Source organism: Corvus brachyrhynchos, unplaced genomic scaffold, assembly GCF_000691975.1.
Source record: "Corvus brachyrhynchos isolate BGI_N302 unplaced genomic scaffold, ASM69197v1 scaffold126, whole genome shotgun sequence".
NCBI classification, from domain to species: domain Eukaryota; kingdom Metazoa; phylum Chordata; class Aves; order Passeriformes; family Corvidae; genus Corvus; species Corvus brachyrhynchos.
The window spans coordinates 8435190-8451421 of record NW_008239283.1 but is presented as its reverse complement, the minus strand read 5'-3'; the positions used below and the strand labels follow the sequence as shown (position 1 = coordinate 8451421).

General features: G+C 42.5%; 1 protein-coding gene across 3 annotated transcripts in view; it reads right to left on the bottom strand.

Annotated features, from left to right (window-relative positions):
- SEMA5B (semaphorin 5B) overlaps positions 1 to 16232 on the bottom strand; it is a 216500-nt gene that overhangs the window by 178215 nt on the left and 22053 nt on the right. For all 3 annotated transcript variants that reach the window (XM_017740237.1, XM_017740238.1, XM_008638244.2), the window contains exon 2: positions 7190 to 7250. The gene's annotated coding sequence lies outside the window, so the exon portion shown is untranslated. The remainder of the gene's footprint in view (positions 1 to 7189; positions 7251 to 16232) is intronic.

Genomic DNA, 16232 nt, shown 5'->3' with positions numbered 1-16232 from the left:
GAGAGTTTCACGAATCCAGAAGGACTTTAAACAACTGCTAGCTTTGTGTTGTAAGTTCACACCCCATTGAAAGGGTATCTCCTTTAAAGTCCTCACGTAATAATTTCCTCGAACTTGATCATCAGTTATACTGTAAACAGGCAGAGCCTTAGTAATGATGTCAGGCTGCTGGTAAAATATCTAAACTTACTTTTAAAATGTGAGAACCACTGCTAAATGAAAGCAGTGATACAAAAAAGGCACTGTCCTGCAGGGCACTCCCATTGCTTGCAGAAGAAAAGAATTAAAGCCTTTCCTGTTACCCAAATTTAGTGTTTCTTTTTATTTTAGATGATACAGATGTTTTCTTGACAAATTGGGCAAAGCTGATGTGAACAGAGATGTCTGTTTGCAACAGCTAATTTTGTGTGTCATTGCCATGTACTCGGACAGACATTCTATTTTACCCCAAAGTAATGTGTTTAAGTCATCTCTGTATCAACTAGTAACTAAAGCAAACTAGCAAAGTTGTTAGGGATCAAAGCAGACTCTTTATGCTTCAGTTTACAGAGTTGATCAGAGCAGGGAAAACCATGTCATCCCAAGGCAGTGCCTGCCTGGGTACCGCCCCACATGCTCATAGAAGTTAATATCCTTTGCATTTTAAGCAGAAGGCAAGGCTACAAGGGCATGGGGAAGGCTGAGGTAATGGAAATAGAAATCCTACAATTCCTCAGTATGCGCCCATGTCTTGTGTGTTACCCAGGCCTCTTGCAGGCAGAGAATTGACGGAAATTTAGGGGTAGAGGAGGCTGGCGGGGCCTCATGTTAAATTTTCCTCCAAGTAAAATATTGCTATAGGTGATGAAATGAGCATTACTGTTCAGAGACAGGCAGGCAGAGACCAGAACTCATTTCCACAGACCTCCGTGCCATGAAGGATAGTGGGTCTCTGTCCCCACCCTCACTTGCAAGGCAAAGCTGACATAATGAGGGACCTCAGAAGAGTTTCCAGGAGACATATCCACTCCCAGGGATGCAGAGGGGTAACAATCATGCTAGTGGTTTCTTCAGGGTCTCTGCTGTGCCAAATGTTTCAGCAGTTGCATTAATACCTGGCTTTGAGAGATTGCTCATTAGTCCTTGGGTCCTGTGCCACTTTAAGCAACCTTTTCAGAACAACTTTTTATAGCTTGTGTGCTCTGTTTTCCTTCAGGCCACAAGTTAAACACATTGAACAACACTGAAGAAAGAAATAAACACTGAGTCAGAAATAAATAGGTGCATATGCACATGCCTAATCCCCACACACACACACATACACAATCAAGGCCAGAGATCAGTGTTTTCAGGAAAAGGCATGAGGGAACAAATTATCACAGTGCTTTGTCACTGTGGCAAAGGAAAGAAAAAGGAACATTGAAAAGGGTGATGAAATGTTTCAAGAAAAAGCAATATATTTTTATGTACTTGTAAAATCCATTGGCAATGACTTTTCTGGTTAATTAGTTTAATCTTATTAAACTAAAAACCTATTTGTAAAATCCAGACATATTCAAGTGTAAGTCCAATTTCTTCACCACAAGCCAATGCACCATTTCAAAAAAGAAAATTCAGCAATACAAACCAGTTTCCATCAGGCTGAAAGTACAGCACTTTTATTGGGAAGAGAAATGGATAGAGTGCTTGACTTTTCTAAAATGCACTTTGGAAAAATCATGTTACTCATTTACCCCAAAACTGCAGTCCTCTCCCTCCCTGGCCCAGTGAAAATGGATGAATATTTTGGCCCAATTATGCAGTGATTTATAAATCAACATTCTGCTGTCTTTCCTTGCACTTGTCATGTTCGACTTCGTCCTCTTTATTAGACCACTCTTCTTCCCATTAAATAGTCCCTCTGTCTCACTTGCCAAAGAACTGCCAATGGACCCCTGATTTTCCAGAAGAATAGACTCAGCTTTACCAATGGAAAAGGGCCTCTAATGTACCATGGACACAGCACAGTGAAGCATGGTAATTTGTCTGTGTTAATGATGCTACTTCACAATTATCAGGAGAACAAAAATCTCTAATAGCTAAATGACACCCAGTCCTTCTGCAGCCTGTTGAATTCAAAAATCAGTGGGAGCAAAACCCAACATCCTTTAAGAGATAAGCTAAAAGTGGCTGCAATGTTCCTTCTCCCTCCCCCCCCCAATTCCTGATCTGCATTGAATCACTAAAATGGGTGATTTGGTGCTGGGAGCAGGACAAGAAAAGCCCAAACCAAGTGTTTCAAAATGTTTTAGCAGCTCAAAAGCAAGTGGAGAAAAATTAATGAACATATATGTAAATGTTTTGGACATACTATACACTGGCATGATTTTGTGCAAAATACCACTGTAAAGCAGGACTAATGTATAATGCATGGTTTTCTCTTTTTTAGGTGAAAAGAGGAAGTCATTACTGTGGGAATGACAAGAGGGGCAATCTGCATGTGCCACTGCTTACTTTTGAAGAAGCTCCAGTTCCACAGAGCTCTGAGCTCTTGAGTGCTAAATCAGCCCTGAGAAGTGTCTTCAGCCACAGTTCTCATCAGAAAGCTTCTTAGAGCTGGGTTCCCTAGGCTGTCTGGCTAGGCAAAACACTGATTGCTTTGGCCAGTCAAAGAGTCATTGCTCCAAAAGTCAATCTTCAAATACAGCACATTAAGCTACTCTGTGGGAGAAACTCTGCTCTCATATTTGGCCAAATACGACAGGCAGAACAGCACCGGCTTTGATGACATTATTTGGAATGCACAAGAAGGAACCAGGGATCATAAACAATCATATGGTGCATGTTTGGTAATCCTTTGGCACTGTTGAAAGGTTGGAGAAAAGACTCAAACACAGGTTTATGAAAAAAAGATGAACAATATTTACAATATTGCTCATATAAGAGAAGGCTTCTGTGATATTTTCCAAGGGCAGAGGCAGTGATTTGTCATCCAGTTGCAGTTCTGTAGATTTTGTAGCTGTCTCATTGGCACACTCCACACGTTTCTTGTCCAAAACTTTCTGGTACAGCTGTGCAAAACAGGAGCAGGACTTGAATTCAAGAGTGGCTGAGAATTTAGGATCAAGCCATTTCAATTTTTCATCTCCATTTCATTTCACAGACTCACACAGAATCACAGAATCATTTAGGCCGAAAAAGACCTCTGAGATCATCAAGTCCAACCTGTGACCAACCTCCAACTTGTCAACCAGACTATGGCACTGAGTGCCACATCCAGTCATTTCTGGACACCTCCAGGGATGGTGACTCCACCTCCTCTGCGGGAAGCCCCTTCCAATGCAACACTTGTCCAGGCATTCTTCAATCCATGACATTTATTACTTAATAGACCCTGAGGTAAGACCCTATCCCAGTTAAGTGACAGCTTTTACTGTAGAGTGCTTAGAGTGTTGTTGGGGATGGAAGGTGGGGGAAAATAAGATTATTTACTGTAGAGCTCTATACTTGATTCTCTTATTGTCGTATTGTCTTGGGGTGATTTTATGATAAAACTCTGTTTCCCTATTGTCTGCTTATTGCCCAGAAATGGGTCCTGCAGCTTTAAGTTGGGTCTGAGGGGGAGCCGGGAAAATTCCTCAGCACGGTTTGTGTTCAAGGACTCACTCCCCTGTATTGCTCGGCTCTACTTGAAGCGGGAGAGAGTGGGTTCTTGCTTCTAGCCAGCTTGTGAGCTGAGGCAAGAGGGTTTTTTCCAGGACTGCATACCAGCATACCGAAATCGTCTGGTAACTTCTTCTTCTTCTGGAACTGTTTGGCCTAGCTGTGATCCAAGAACCAGATCATCGGACCCGTGGACCAGCAGAGAGGCTGCGGGGACGTTGCATCCCAGCCCCTCGGGAGGGGTCAAGCCAGCTACAGAGGGAACTCTAAATCCACCAGCTTTCTCTGCATCGAGGAGGTTTAATATTTTAAGAGTTATTCATTTTTCCTGTGCCCTGCTGGCACTTTGTTTGTTAAATAAATAGTTTTTTTCACTTTCCTCTAAGAATTTCCTCTCGTATCGGTGGGGGAGGGAATGCTGAAATCTGCCTTCTGTGGAGGAGATGTTCCTTCCAGAGCATTTCCCCCTAAATTTGTCTCAAACTGAGACACTTAAGAAACTATGTGCTTACCACAGGAAAGGTTTGTCAATGCAGGTTGAAAATAAGCACCTGAAGACTCTCTACATACTGTTTATTCAATCTGAAGTAGCATTCAAGGGGTGTACTAAAATCTTCAAGACAAATGCGACGCATCATGTATTAAAAATTCTCCAAAATGTTGTATTATTAAGTCTTTCTTTACTAACATACCTGCTTCAACTAAAAGATACGTTCTAAAAATCCTACAAGATGGGTGTTTCAATAGCTGGCTCAATGTTTGATTTGCAGAAAATGTGGCTACAGCACTAACAACCAGGCATTGGGAGAGACATAAGCAAAGGAGCACTGTGACCTGCCTTGAACACCAAACGATTTACTGTAATTTTAAATATTAACATTTTCTGAATGAATAGTTTTGATACCTTTCATCTTGTGTTTTGCAGACTTTGCCAAGTTGAGACCATAATACTTATAAGCAATTTATCAGCAAAACCATGGCTGACTCTACAGAAGCCTGATATTTGAGATCTGCCCAGGCAATCTTGCTGTGAAGTCAAGGGGCCAAGGAAAGACTCCCAGCTGTGACCCAGCTGAAGTGCTTCTCCAGTGGGGCATTTAATCTCCCAAGCAGGCCTTGCTCACAGCTGCCTGGCAGTGTGCAAAAGGCATGATGTCTTCCAGGGGCTGAATGCAAAATAAACTGCACCCCTGGGGCAAAATTCACACCTCCTAATTCCAGCAGAACGAGCAGAGATGCTCTTTCAGATGGGCCAGGGCAGGAAACCAGGACAGCTCTCGCTGCTACCAATGAATAGCCATCCCCTCATCCTGCCAGTGCCACCCCTACCTTTGGGGCAGCACCTAAGGACCAGAAAGACATGAGTACATCGAGCCAGAGAGACATTATGAACTCAGCCAGCATGGTGACTACTTTACTCCAAAATGTAATTAGCACAAGTTTTTTCACTTTCCTTCGAGCCCCACGTTGGGCGCCACTAAATTTGTTCCGGTTTGGCCAAATTTAGAAATATATATATACTCTGAGAGAAGGCACAACCACCCCTCCCCCCACCAGGTTCGGGAAAAAAAATAAATTTTCCTCGAAGGAAAGTGAAGAAGATAAAACTATTTATTTACCAAGCACACGGGAAAGGAAAATAATGTTAAATGGTAAAATCTTTCGCTGTAGAGGAAAAACCTGGGAAAGTGTTCGAGTCCTCCCTTTGGTCTCCTCGGAGCTGGGGCTTGGGCCGGGGCCAGGCCCTCTGTGCCCGGTGGAAAGTCCTCCCGATGTGCTCTGATGTTACAGCAATCAGGCAGTCCAGTAGAAAAGGGAGAAAATCCGAAATTCCAGAGAAGGAAAAGTTCAGCTCTCAGCCTCTCTCCAGAGAACAAGGAACTGCCGAAAAAAACTGGCCAGAAACTGACTGGAAAAAAAATGCCAGCCTGGGTGCTTCCTCGCTCCCCCCCCTGCCCCAGCTGGAAAAAAAAACCTGCTATCTTTATGTGACCTTGAACAAGTTTCAAACTGCTTTGAGAAAGTTTTGCTCAGTTTTTTCTTCCCCCTCTCAGGCTCAGTTCAGAGGCATAGAAAGGCCAATAATTAATTTCTGGGCATAGGCAGCGATATGGGATACACATCATAAGGTCACCCCAAGACACACCCCTACCTTTGGGGCAGCAGAAGGCCTGCAAGCAAAGCCAGAGGCAGGGACAGAGCAGGTTTACAGGCCACAGTCACCTTTTACTGCGGGCAGGGGCATCCCTGTGCTGCAAAGCCTTGAGCCCCTCAGTGATCACATCAAGGGAGGCCACAGATCATCCCTCCTCTACCCTTGTCTAAAGCAACAGCAACGCAATAAAAAGCCATGTGAGCAGAAAGGCTGGAGGAGCTCACACAGCAAAGTTTCTTCTCTTGGTGTCTCTCTTGATATCAAACTGCTCTTGTGAACAGTACTGCTCATGTACAGGGTTGCCAACACCTGAAGATGGTGCAAGGTGCAATTTAAGTATTATCCATGATTCTCCCTCTAGATTTTGCAAGATGAGTGCACAGGCAAAATCATTATATCCATTAATTTTAAAGTACTGGTATCTCTTTTGCTTGCTACTTGCCAGGCAAGTATAGCCACCAAGGTGTGCAGCTATTAAATGTCAACCACAGTTCCTATCACCCTTTTTTGTTCTTCACTTTCCTTTCACTGTGCATTTTCCTCAAGATCTTTCCTCCTTGATCTCCTTGAGAAAAATGGCCTTCTTTATTGATTAAATTACAAATTCCAATGCCGGATGACTGAGTTATATGATAACACCTGACAAAAGACAATTGAAATAAACAGAAAAATTAGCACTCTCTTTATTACAAAAGGTTTGGATGTTGAGTAGCTGACTGAATTAAATGGAGATTGAGCAGATCTGAGAGAATCGATTAGGAAAAACAATGCAGAATTCAGAAAAGAGATAGCAAAATTAGCAGCTTACTAATTCACCTTCAAAAAAGATGGAAAAAGTTGAGAAAGAGAAGGAAACTGTATCCTTTTTGTCCATTCACAACAAGAAATTGCCCAAAAGCTTACCTCTGTGATGAGACTCCTAAGATACTGAACTCTGACATCAAGTTACCAAAGGCCAACAAATACATGACCAGATCAGCAGCCTTTAGGGTCCATTTGTTCTTTTAGTAGACCTTTTTAATTAGTGGTATCACAAGCCTTGGCCTTTGTCCTGTGGCCTGGGAACCAGCTTTTGGTAATGTATCATTGCATTTTATTCACTGATCGTAGATGCTAATGAGGTATTTTTAATTTTGTCTGCTTGTGACACTTCCTGCAATACAGATGTCTTGGGCTTTCTTCCTGCAGATTAGGCAAGAGTTATTGGAGTTCTTAGATTAAACAAGAAGCTGATAAAGCAAAGCATCTAAAATGGCATGATCGACTTTGAAACCATGTCATCTCTCAGTGACTTCCCTGCAAGCTTGTTGTGAGGTAGATGGAGTCTAGCAAAGATGAGTTCTAGCAAAGCTCTGAAAAGAGTGTAAACACAGCTCTTAAACAAGGGCTGCAAACATGATAATATTTACTTACAGCTTCTGCATTACTGAAGTGTCATATTCGAAGTCATGCTCCAGTGAAAATCTTAAGTGACCTGTGGAAACATCAGAAAACAAGTCTTCAGTGGATATTTCTAATTGCATCTTCTACCAGATGGGGAAGAATTTTGACATTATTCAGAAATTAAATAGAATGAAAATATTATTTAAGTTTAACCACAAAGCAGTGTAAAAATTTTTTTTAATGCTCACCTGAAGGTCCTCCAACACTAGCTTCAGCTGCAATTATTTGCTTTCTGCAAAAATCCTAGCCCACAGATCTGCTAGCAGCAAATGTTTGTGGAAACGATAAATATTTTAACACAATCAATCTGACTGAGAAATTGTGCAGCCCTGTCTGAACTTTTCATAATCCTAAATGCTTCATCCTCACAGAAGAGACAAGAAATCACTCTTGTCCCAGTTTCCAAATGGGAGATTTACACCAGTGAGAAATGTAGGCTGTGAACACATATCTCATTGCAGCGCTCTCTTTGGGGACACTCCTGTCCCCACCACCCATCACTGTGCCCCATCATTCCCTCCTGCTGGAGTTCATTTCACCTTCCATTCTGCCAGTTGAACTACATATGTGCTCACGTTAGTCAAGAATTATTTGAACTTCTCAAGTCAATCCAGGAGCTGCAGCCAGATGAAGATATGTGAGTGCAGCCTACACAATTTGCCCCCAGTCTCACAGCAGGCGTGGCAGGGGAGAGCCTGCACACTGGCTGTGAGCCCCTATTCCCCTCTTTGAAACACCAAAAGCAAAGCTCAGAATGAAGAAATTTGCTCAAGAAACCCACATCTGAAAGGTTATTCTCACTATTTTCACCCTTATGTCTTATCCAAACCCCACAATTCCATCACAGTCTCATGAAAGTAAAGAGGCAAAAAATTGTGATAAATTTAACAAATTCTAGATTAGTTTGTAATAATTTATTATTTTATTTATTTATTTGTAATAATTTATTATTTTATAATAATTTACCCTGTGCCTGAACTCTTTGCATTGAGCAGAGTGCAGACATCGGCCCTGGTAGTCCCTGCTCCCTGGAGCTCACTAGCAAGAGATCAAAGAGCTAGAAGTATAGGCAGGGAAAAGACAGAGACAGCAAAATTGGAGGACATTTCTGTACAGTGGCTTGTGAGCACAAAATCCCACTCAGCCAGTAAGAAATGAATCACTGCAAAGAGATTCTGACCCTGCTACCTATTATGCTCGACAGACAATCTCAGTGAAATAATTTATCTAGTTATTTACATGGCTTCCATTAGAGCAATGTCTGAGCATTCACAAAGCAGATGGGTTTTTCCTCACTGTGCTCCTGAGAAGGAGCACCTGCTGCTAACGCTACATCATAGACAAGGAATAGAGATACTAAAATGACAAAATGCTTTTTCCAGGGAAACTACTATCTGGTCTGACAAAACTCTATATAATGCCAGAGGGCTTCTGTAGGTTAAGGTGCTGCACTCAGGGACAGGCCATCAGACTTTAGCCATAGGCAGACTTCTTACCACCCTGGTAACTCTTTTTTGGACAATGGCTTCTATACAGTATGAATCAGGAAAAGTGAAATGGAAAAAGGGAAAGGGAGGGTAAAAAGGGAAAATAGGGAAAAAATGATAAAGGAAAGTCACAATAAATGTAGCACCATCTGAAAAAAACCAAACTGCAGAAACAGAGGAACCAGTCATGCCATTCACTGAGAGGACTGAAGCAATTGTTTCCTTCAAGAAACCTCATTCATTCCATTTCCATAACACAGAAAAGGCACTCACAGTCCCCTCTTTCAACGTATTAAGATTAACACACATACAGACTCTCACATTTCCTTCCTTCTCCTATCAGTCTTTCCTCATGGAAGAAGCCACGAGAAAGGGATGAAGATGCAAACATTTCTGCAAGCTGTTCTGCCAGGGCTGAATCCTGAAGGTGGGACACCCAAAGGAACGCAGGGGTGACAGAGCACCCACCAAAAGGACTCAGTCTTCACTGTCAGCTAACTCCTGCTCTTTAAAATGGTGACAGTGGAAATGCTTCTTTGGTGATATCCCAGGAGGAAGCTCAGAGCCCAGCATACCAGCTTGTTAGAAAACAAGATCCATCTGTTAGCTTAAACTCCAGGACTGGTAGGTAGTCTTTTCTATAAAGTAAGCCACTGGACAGCACAAACTCTAGGTTTCATCAGCAGAAGAATTCTGGTCTGCACACTGCCTCTCTAAACATAATAGCTCCCCTTTGGCTAGAGAATAGAGGATTCCCTAAACGAACCCTTTGATCTGCAAGACACTGAGCCTTCTCCTGAAATTTCTTCTCAGACATTTGAATTCCCTCTCGGGTTACAGCATGAAACCTTTCTCATCTCTCCATTAAAGCAGCAGATAGACAGATGGGATAGCCTTCATCTTTCAGAACTCTTGAAGTTTCATTTCCCATCAATTTTAACAGGAATGCTCAGAGCTCCTGTTGAGTTTAAGAGAACCAAACCTATAGACTGTGCTCAGTAAAAGCCAGGAGAATCCCAAGCCTGGTAGTCCCTCCACAGGGCTGTCATCAATTAAAAAGAAGCAGCGTAATGTAAGTAACAGTATAATGGCCAGATTTCCCCCTCCACACACACTGCCAAATCATTTTTGAAAACTCTTCAAGCATTACAAATAAAAAGCCCAGTGTGTGCTGTAGTGGAGGTGGAGCTATACCAGAACCACCACTGGGTCTAAACGTCTTCTCTTCATTAATGCATTTTATTCTCTCTTCATCGCCAGTCAAAGGAAAGGAGGTGTTATTGCCCTTTTGCAAGCTATAGAAAATCCAACACTGCAGATGGATTACACACCTCACCCAAGGTCCCTTGGGACACCCACATCTGCACAGAGAACTAATCCCAAAATGCCATGTACCCAGTGCCCTGCCCTTCCCCTCCAGCATAGCCTAATTCTCTGAATTTCATGATGATTCAGAAGTCTATTTAAAGCCCCTACAGCTATGGGTGTGTGCAAGGAGTTAAGGCTGAGCCAAAAAAGTTTGAATTGAGCAGCTCTGGTTGAGATTCTTGGTAAGAGTGAAGCACAGAGCTGGGAGGGTTTAACCTGACATGGGAAAAAGGTGGCATGTGTCAGCTGGGTTATGATGTGAACCCCCAAGAAGATACAGTAGCAATGCTAGTGTCCTCTTCCCCATTAATCTGCCCTGTAAACAGTCCAGTGGTGCCCACACAGCCTAGCACAGCTTTCCCAAGCCTGCTCCATCCTTGCATAGCAAGTGCTGCTCTGAAACAGGAAAAAACCAGACACAGAAGAGCTACTAATACCTCTTACAGTTTCCCAGTGTAAATGAAGTGGCCAGGCACAGTTACACACTGAAATGAAGGCAGCCAGGAAAGCTGACAAGGTTCACAGACACACGGCCATGGTTTACTACTCAAAGCACACTAAGCTCTTTAGGTAAGCTTTGTTATTACAGATGGCATTGCTTGCCCTAGATATGATGTCCAAAATGGGGTTGCTCTCTGTAATCCTTCAGAGGCTGCTTATAAATCAGAGAATGCTTCACCTCTGGACACACGGCACTGATAGATGATAATGTAAATGGTCCAGTGTTTTAACCTTAGCAGGCATTTGCTTAGGTTATTGTAGACAAAAATGAGGTCAGGAACTGTGGTCACAAGCCTTAATCGAAGAGCCTCAGCCTGGAGTCGTCTGGAGCCCTCTGGCTTGTACAGTACTGTGCCCGTGGCTGACCCGTACTGCGAGCGATAGGCTGAGGGTGCTGAGGGGTGAGTGGGCTCTCCTGTCCCAGCCCCGCACAGCTGCGCCCCACAGTGCCACCTCCGCCTCCCAGAACCCTTCCAAGCCACTTTGTCGAGTAAGAAACAGCAATTGCAGCAACATAATTGCTGTGGAAATGATTTTGAAGGCATCAACCCCTAAACACACACAGTAAACAAAATCTGCTTCTCTATGAGCTCTTCCACTTTTCTCAGGCATCTGAGGGATGTCCTTTATAAACCATGAGATAAGAGCAGACTCGCTGTTCAGACTGCATATCTGCCTGGTTCCTTAGATACCAATGAAAGCCTAAAGGCATGGCTTGGCATCTCATCCCCTTCTTATAAACTCTCTCAGAAAGTTACAGCTGATTTTGACACAAAGATGATGAGAAATGGGGAGCTATTTGTCCCATTCTGGGGAACATGCCAAATCCTGTATTAACACCCCCAACCCTATTAAAAACAAAATAAAGGAAAAAAAAAACCAACCAAAAAACACAACAAAAACCAAACCAAACCAGCAAAAACCAACCCTCCTGTTTGCTACTGATTAGGCAGCCGAATTAAAACTGATGAAGTGATTGGATAGGATCCAAAGCTGTTTATCTGCACATAAATCACAGACATGCTTTACTCAGCCAGTATGGATTTACTGAGCTAGAGGAAAGACCTCGTACTTGGAATGCTGATTATTACAGCAATTAAAATATCAGTGAAGCAAACATTTGGGGTAGAAAGCTGTTAAGGGCTCCTGGAGAAATCATTCCATTAAATATTAATTCAATCAAATTTCAAATTTAAAAAGAAAGGGGGTTTTAATAGACAGTTGGTTTGGTTTTTTCTGATTAAGTATATGTTGTTAGAAAAATCAAATTCAAAAGAAAGAAAGACACAAAATAACTAGCTGGACATGCCAAAGGAGATTAGAAAGGAAGGCTGATACATATTTTATGATCACAAGGGAATAAAAAAAATAAATTGAGAGATGTACTGTCAAACCAGACACAGTGTTAATAGCTAAAGTATATGGCAGTAAGAACTGCTGTTCCCACAGCTATTAATGTAAAACTGAAAATTTGGAGCAGGCTGCAGCAAAAGAAAATAAATCACACTTTTTTTTTCAATTTGAAAATATATATAAAATAAATCCCTATCCCCATCATTCATTCTCTGCATCCCAAGCCCCCAACGCACAAGACTGTCATTTCAGCAAGCTACAACTTCCAGGCAAGTGAGACAAGTGACAATTTCTTACTATTAATCATTGCTAATTTATTTATGTGATTTTTCTACTTATAAGAATCGTTGGCCAGGAGATTATTTCCTCCTTCCCCTTTGAGTCCTGAGAAACTATTTAACATGGGAAGTAGTTAAGGGGGGCAAAGAGGGGAGAGTGTCATGTAGCCAAGTTACGCATCCCAGCTGGAATTTGGGATGATGTCTTGCAGTTCTGACTCCTTCAGCCAAGTTTCATACAGGAAGCACGAATGCGCCAAGGGCGCAGTGAAATCCACTGGAGCCAATAAATAGCACTTGACTCCATTAACACATCCCGCTATGGATCCCTTCATAGAACCCTCAGCCACCTTGCAACCAGTTTGCTCACAAGGTAGCCAAAGATTTGCACAGGGGAAAGGTTCAGGAGCCAAGAGGACCCTCTGATGAAGCCTCACAGATGCAGTGTGTATGCACATGGGATGTGTATCCAGAGCCCTTCCAGAAGAGGCAAACACTGCTCATATATAAGGCTTATATGGAAATAGTGGCCATGGAAGGTCATGGTGCCACCAGTGAGGTAAAGGGCAAATTGCTGTGAAGAACTTCATGGGGCCCCTGGAAAACAACTCACTCCTTGCACAGAGGCTCCTCTCCAAGCCTGGATGGGTACAGGGGTACCAGAGAGGAGCATGCAGTTTTTGCTCATACACAACAATCTGTTCCAGCTAGGAAAAAGGACTAAGAAAACATTTCTAAAATTCATAGATTAAAATTTTGTAATGCATGTGTTACAAGTCTGATTGTTATTTCAAAGCTATTAGTAACAAGAATAATTTCACCTAACACAGAAATACCTCCATGATCTCTTTCTGGAGTAAGAAATAACTTTTGAGGAAAGTAGTTGACAAATTACTTGACAAATTTGTCAACTACTTTGGGGCCATCAAGATAAAAGGCTTTATATGTTGTATGATTTTTTTATGTATATATATAAAACACTTTTACTGGACTGTTGATAAAAGCCTGAGCTACAAAGGAACTTTTTCCCCCAGCTGAGAAAAGGCAAGCTGCTAGACAAATCAGTTCAATCTCTGCCTTTCAAACAATATAAAGCAGTATAACTTTCAGGAGTAACACCTCATCTGTTTTTTTTTTCCAGACTGCCTATCAGGAATCAAGCAGTAAGTAAACATTTGAAAAGTGTTCCTCTGAGAGCAAAGGTTTAGATTTGAGTCACAGGATCCATTGAAAAGAAAAATTGCTTCTGTGCATTGGGACAGTGCCTTCCCTTCTGAAAAGTTTCTAAAAAGAGCAAATGGAGATAATCTTTTTACAAGGTATAACCCATATGGAAATTCATTATTGCTTCCCTTTAAAAAAAGTCAAGATAGTTCAGAAAGTGAGAATGGAATCACTATTTAAAAAAGGTTAAAAGTATGCAGAAGATTTCCTAACAACTATAGCCAGTAAAGGCATGGTTAAAGTGCTTTATCATGGTCTAAAGTGAAGCTCCGATTGATGAGAACATGAGATAAACAAAAGAGGTAAAGACATAATAGAGCCCTAAATCACTCAGCGTATTTAATCCAGAAGTGGGGGTATATATACCCAGCGATTGTTGATTCAATATTTTAAGGATCCATTCTTCTCCTAGCACAAAACACTCGCTAGAGTGGCTTCAGCAGTGCAGCTCCCTGAAGGCTGCATTACTGCTCGTTAGCCCTGTGCAACCACCACTGTGGAGGCAGAGCTGAAAGGAATCATTGTTCCTGCTGTACAAAAGCTAAACTGAACCTCCAGAGAAGGTGAATGATTTGCAAAGGATTTTACAGCAAGCCAGTGGCACAGCTGGGGGAAGGGGGGAACCCCAACTTACGAGCTGGTGCCTCCCAAACACTAGTCCTCGTTGCTGGCAAGTACACCCTGGAGTTAGGGACTACTTTCATTCCTGCCTTTTCCACAAACAGCCATGACTATTAACTTGAGACGGTCACCAAAAGCATGTACATATGCATGGAAGGTCACAGAGGCAGGGCCCGGGACAGTGCTTGAAGACAATACTTAGCTCTAGGTTCTACTTTCAAGAGGTGTAAGAGATACTGGAGATGAAAGTCGGATCCTAAAGGGCCTAAACTAGACCTACAGCTGCTTGGAAATAGTTTTCTGTTGTAGCCAACATTCATCCTGAATTCAGTCTGATTACACAGCGTTAATTGTGGCAGGAACCTGAGGACAGAGCACAATCCCACACCAGAGCACACCGGGTACACAGGCAAGGCAGGGTAAGTCATGGAGCCAGGCAGAGTGCCCTGGATGGTCACACCAAGCTGCACACTTTTCTTTAACACTTATTAATTTAGGTGATTAGATGAGTCAAAAATTCAGAGGGAGCTGTTGTTCATTACTTTTTTTCCCCCCTTTGGCTATTCCAAGAGACATTTTAAGGGACAGATGATCTTTTTAACATATAGTTATGGTTCTCATTAGCACTAAACCCATGAATATGAATATGAATATGAATATGAAAAGAATTCAAGGAGAGACAGGAAATGACTGCAAACATCTTAAGCTAAAGAAAATTCCTATTCTTTCTCCAAAGAGTACAGCTGCACCATTCTGGTGCAGAATGTACCACTCTGGGCAAGGAAGATCAAAGAAGTAAAACCCACTGAGCCAAGTTCACCTTTCACATTGTTTCTTAGCCAGACCCAGGATGCAGTCAGCAGCTCTGCCCAGGAAATTTCTAACATGACTCTCTCCTGACATTACAGCTTGATCTGTCGACATTGACACATCCAGTCTTTGGGTTTTGCCAGGCCTTTCAAAGAAGGGATGTGAGGGGGCCAAGCCTGTGTTGCCGGTCCTGTCGGCAGCTCGGCTCCCCGCCAGCTCACACTGCAGGACACCAGCAGAACAGCCAACAGGGCCAGTGCTTTTACAGGCCAATGACCCCCAGCCTGCAGCAGCCATGCCACGAACCAAAGTACTGGAAGTCCAAGCAAATTTTAAGATCAAACTTGACAGAGGCCGCACAAACTCACAGGGCTTTTAGGATCCCTGATAGGCACTCAAACAGTTCTCAATAAAGTAACATTCCTCTGCCTCTAGACTGCCCAAGGTACAGGAGAGACTTGCTCTGGAGCACAAGGAGCACCTGACTATTCCTTTTTTCTCTAGGCACTGTGGCACTCAGTCCCTCTGGATGTGTATTTTTGTCCAGCAGCCGAATTAGGCCATATGATCCCATTGTCCCCCATGAGATGACCAAATCTATGCTCAGTATAGCAACCTGCAAAGGAACAGTGTATCGGGGACTTCTGGGGCTTTCTGAACACGTCTCTGCAGACTGTTGTCTGCTAATGGCACCACTTGATTGATTGGTTCCTGCAGCCTCCTTCACATCTCCTCTCTTTCAGAGGACTCCCAGCCCGGGAGCTGTCTGAAGGACTGAAACTGACACTTCCCCTGGAAAAACATTTTCTGGACCCTTATGTCTTTGCCAGACAGACCAAAGGGAAATGAATCAACACAATGGGACAAGATTGGTTGTTCTGGAAAACTCTGTGTTGGGTCCATCATTCTACAAAATCAGAGAGAAACATTTTATATTTCTGTCAAAATAAAAAATTAATTTTCAATAAGGAATTTAAAAATGCCTTTCTATTTTCCAAACTGAAACTACAATGTTTCCAAAGTGGAAACTTTTCCTAGCTTCAGACAGCACAAAATGAGCACAAACTATAAATAGTACCTACTTGTAGTGCTCCTGTGGAAAATGCTGTTGAGTTTTTGTGAGATATATTCTAGGACCGAACTAATCAATTTCCACTCAGCATTCCCCTTTTTATACTACATCCCATCTACCTGTCCTGAGTAATTGAAAAGTAGTAGGTGCTTGTGTAACAATGACCTCTGGCAAAACACACCAACACTATTTTGGATTTGAACTAGTATAAGCAGGGCCTGCAGCAGTGACCCACCTTTCTAGTTAACTGTGTTTTCCCCACCCATTATACAGCAGCTGAAAAGTTGTATCAATTCCCT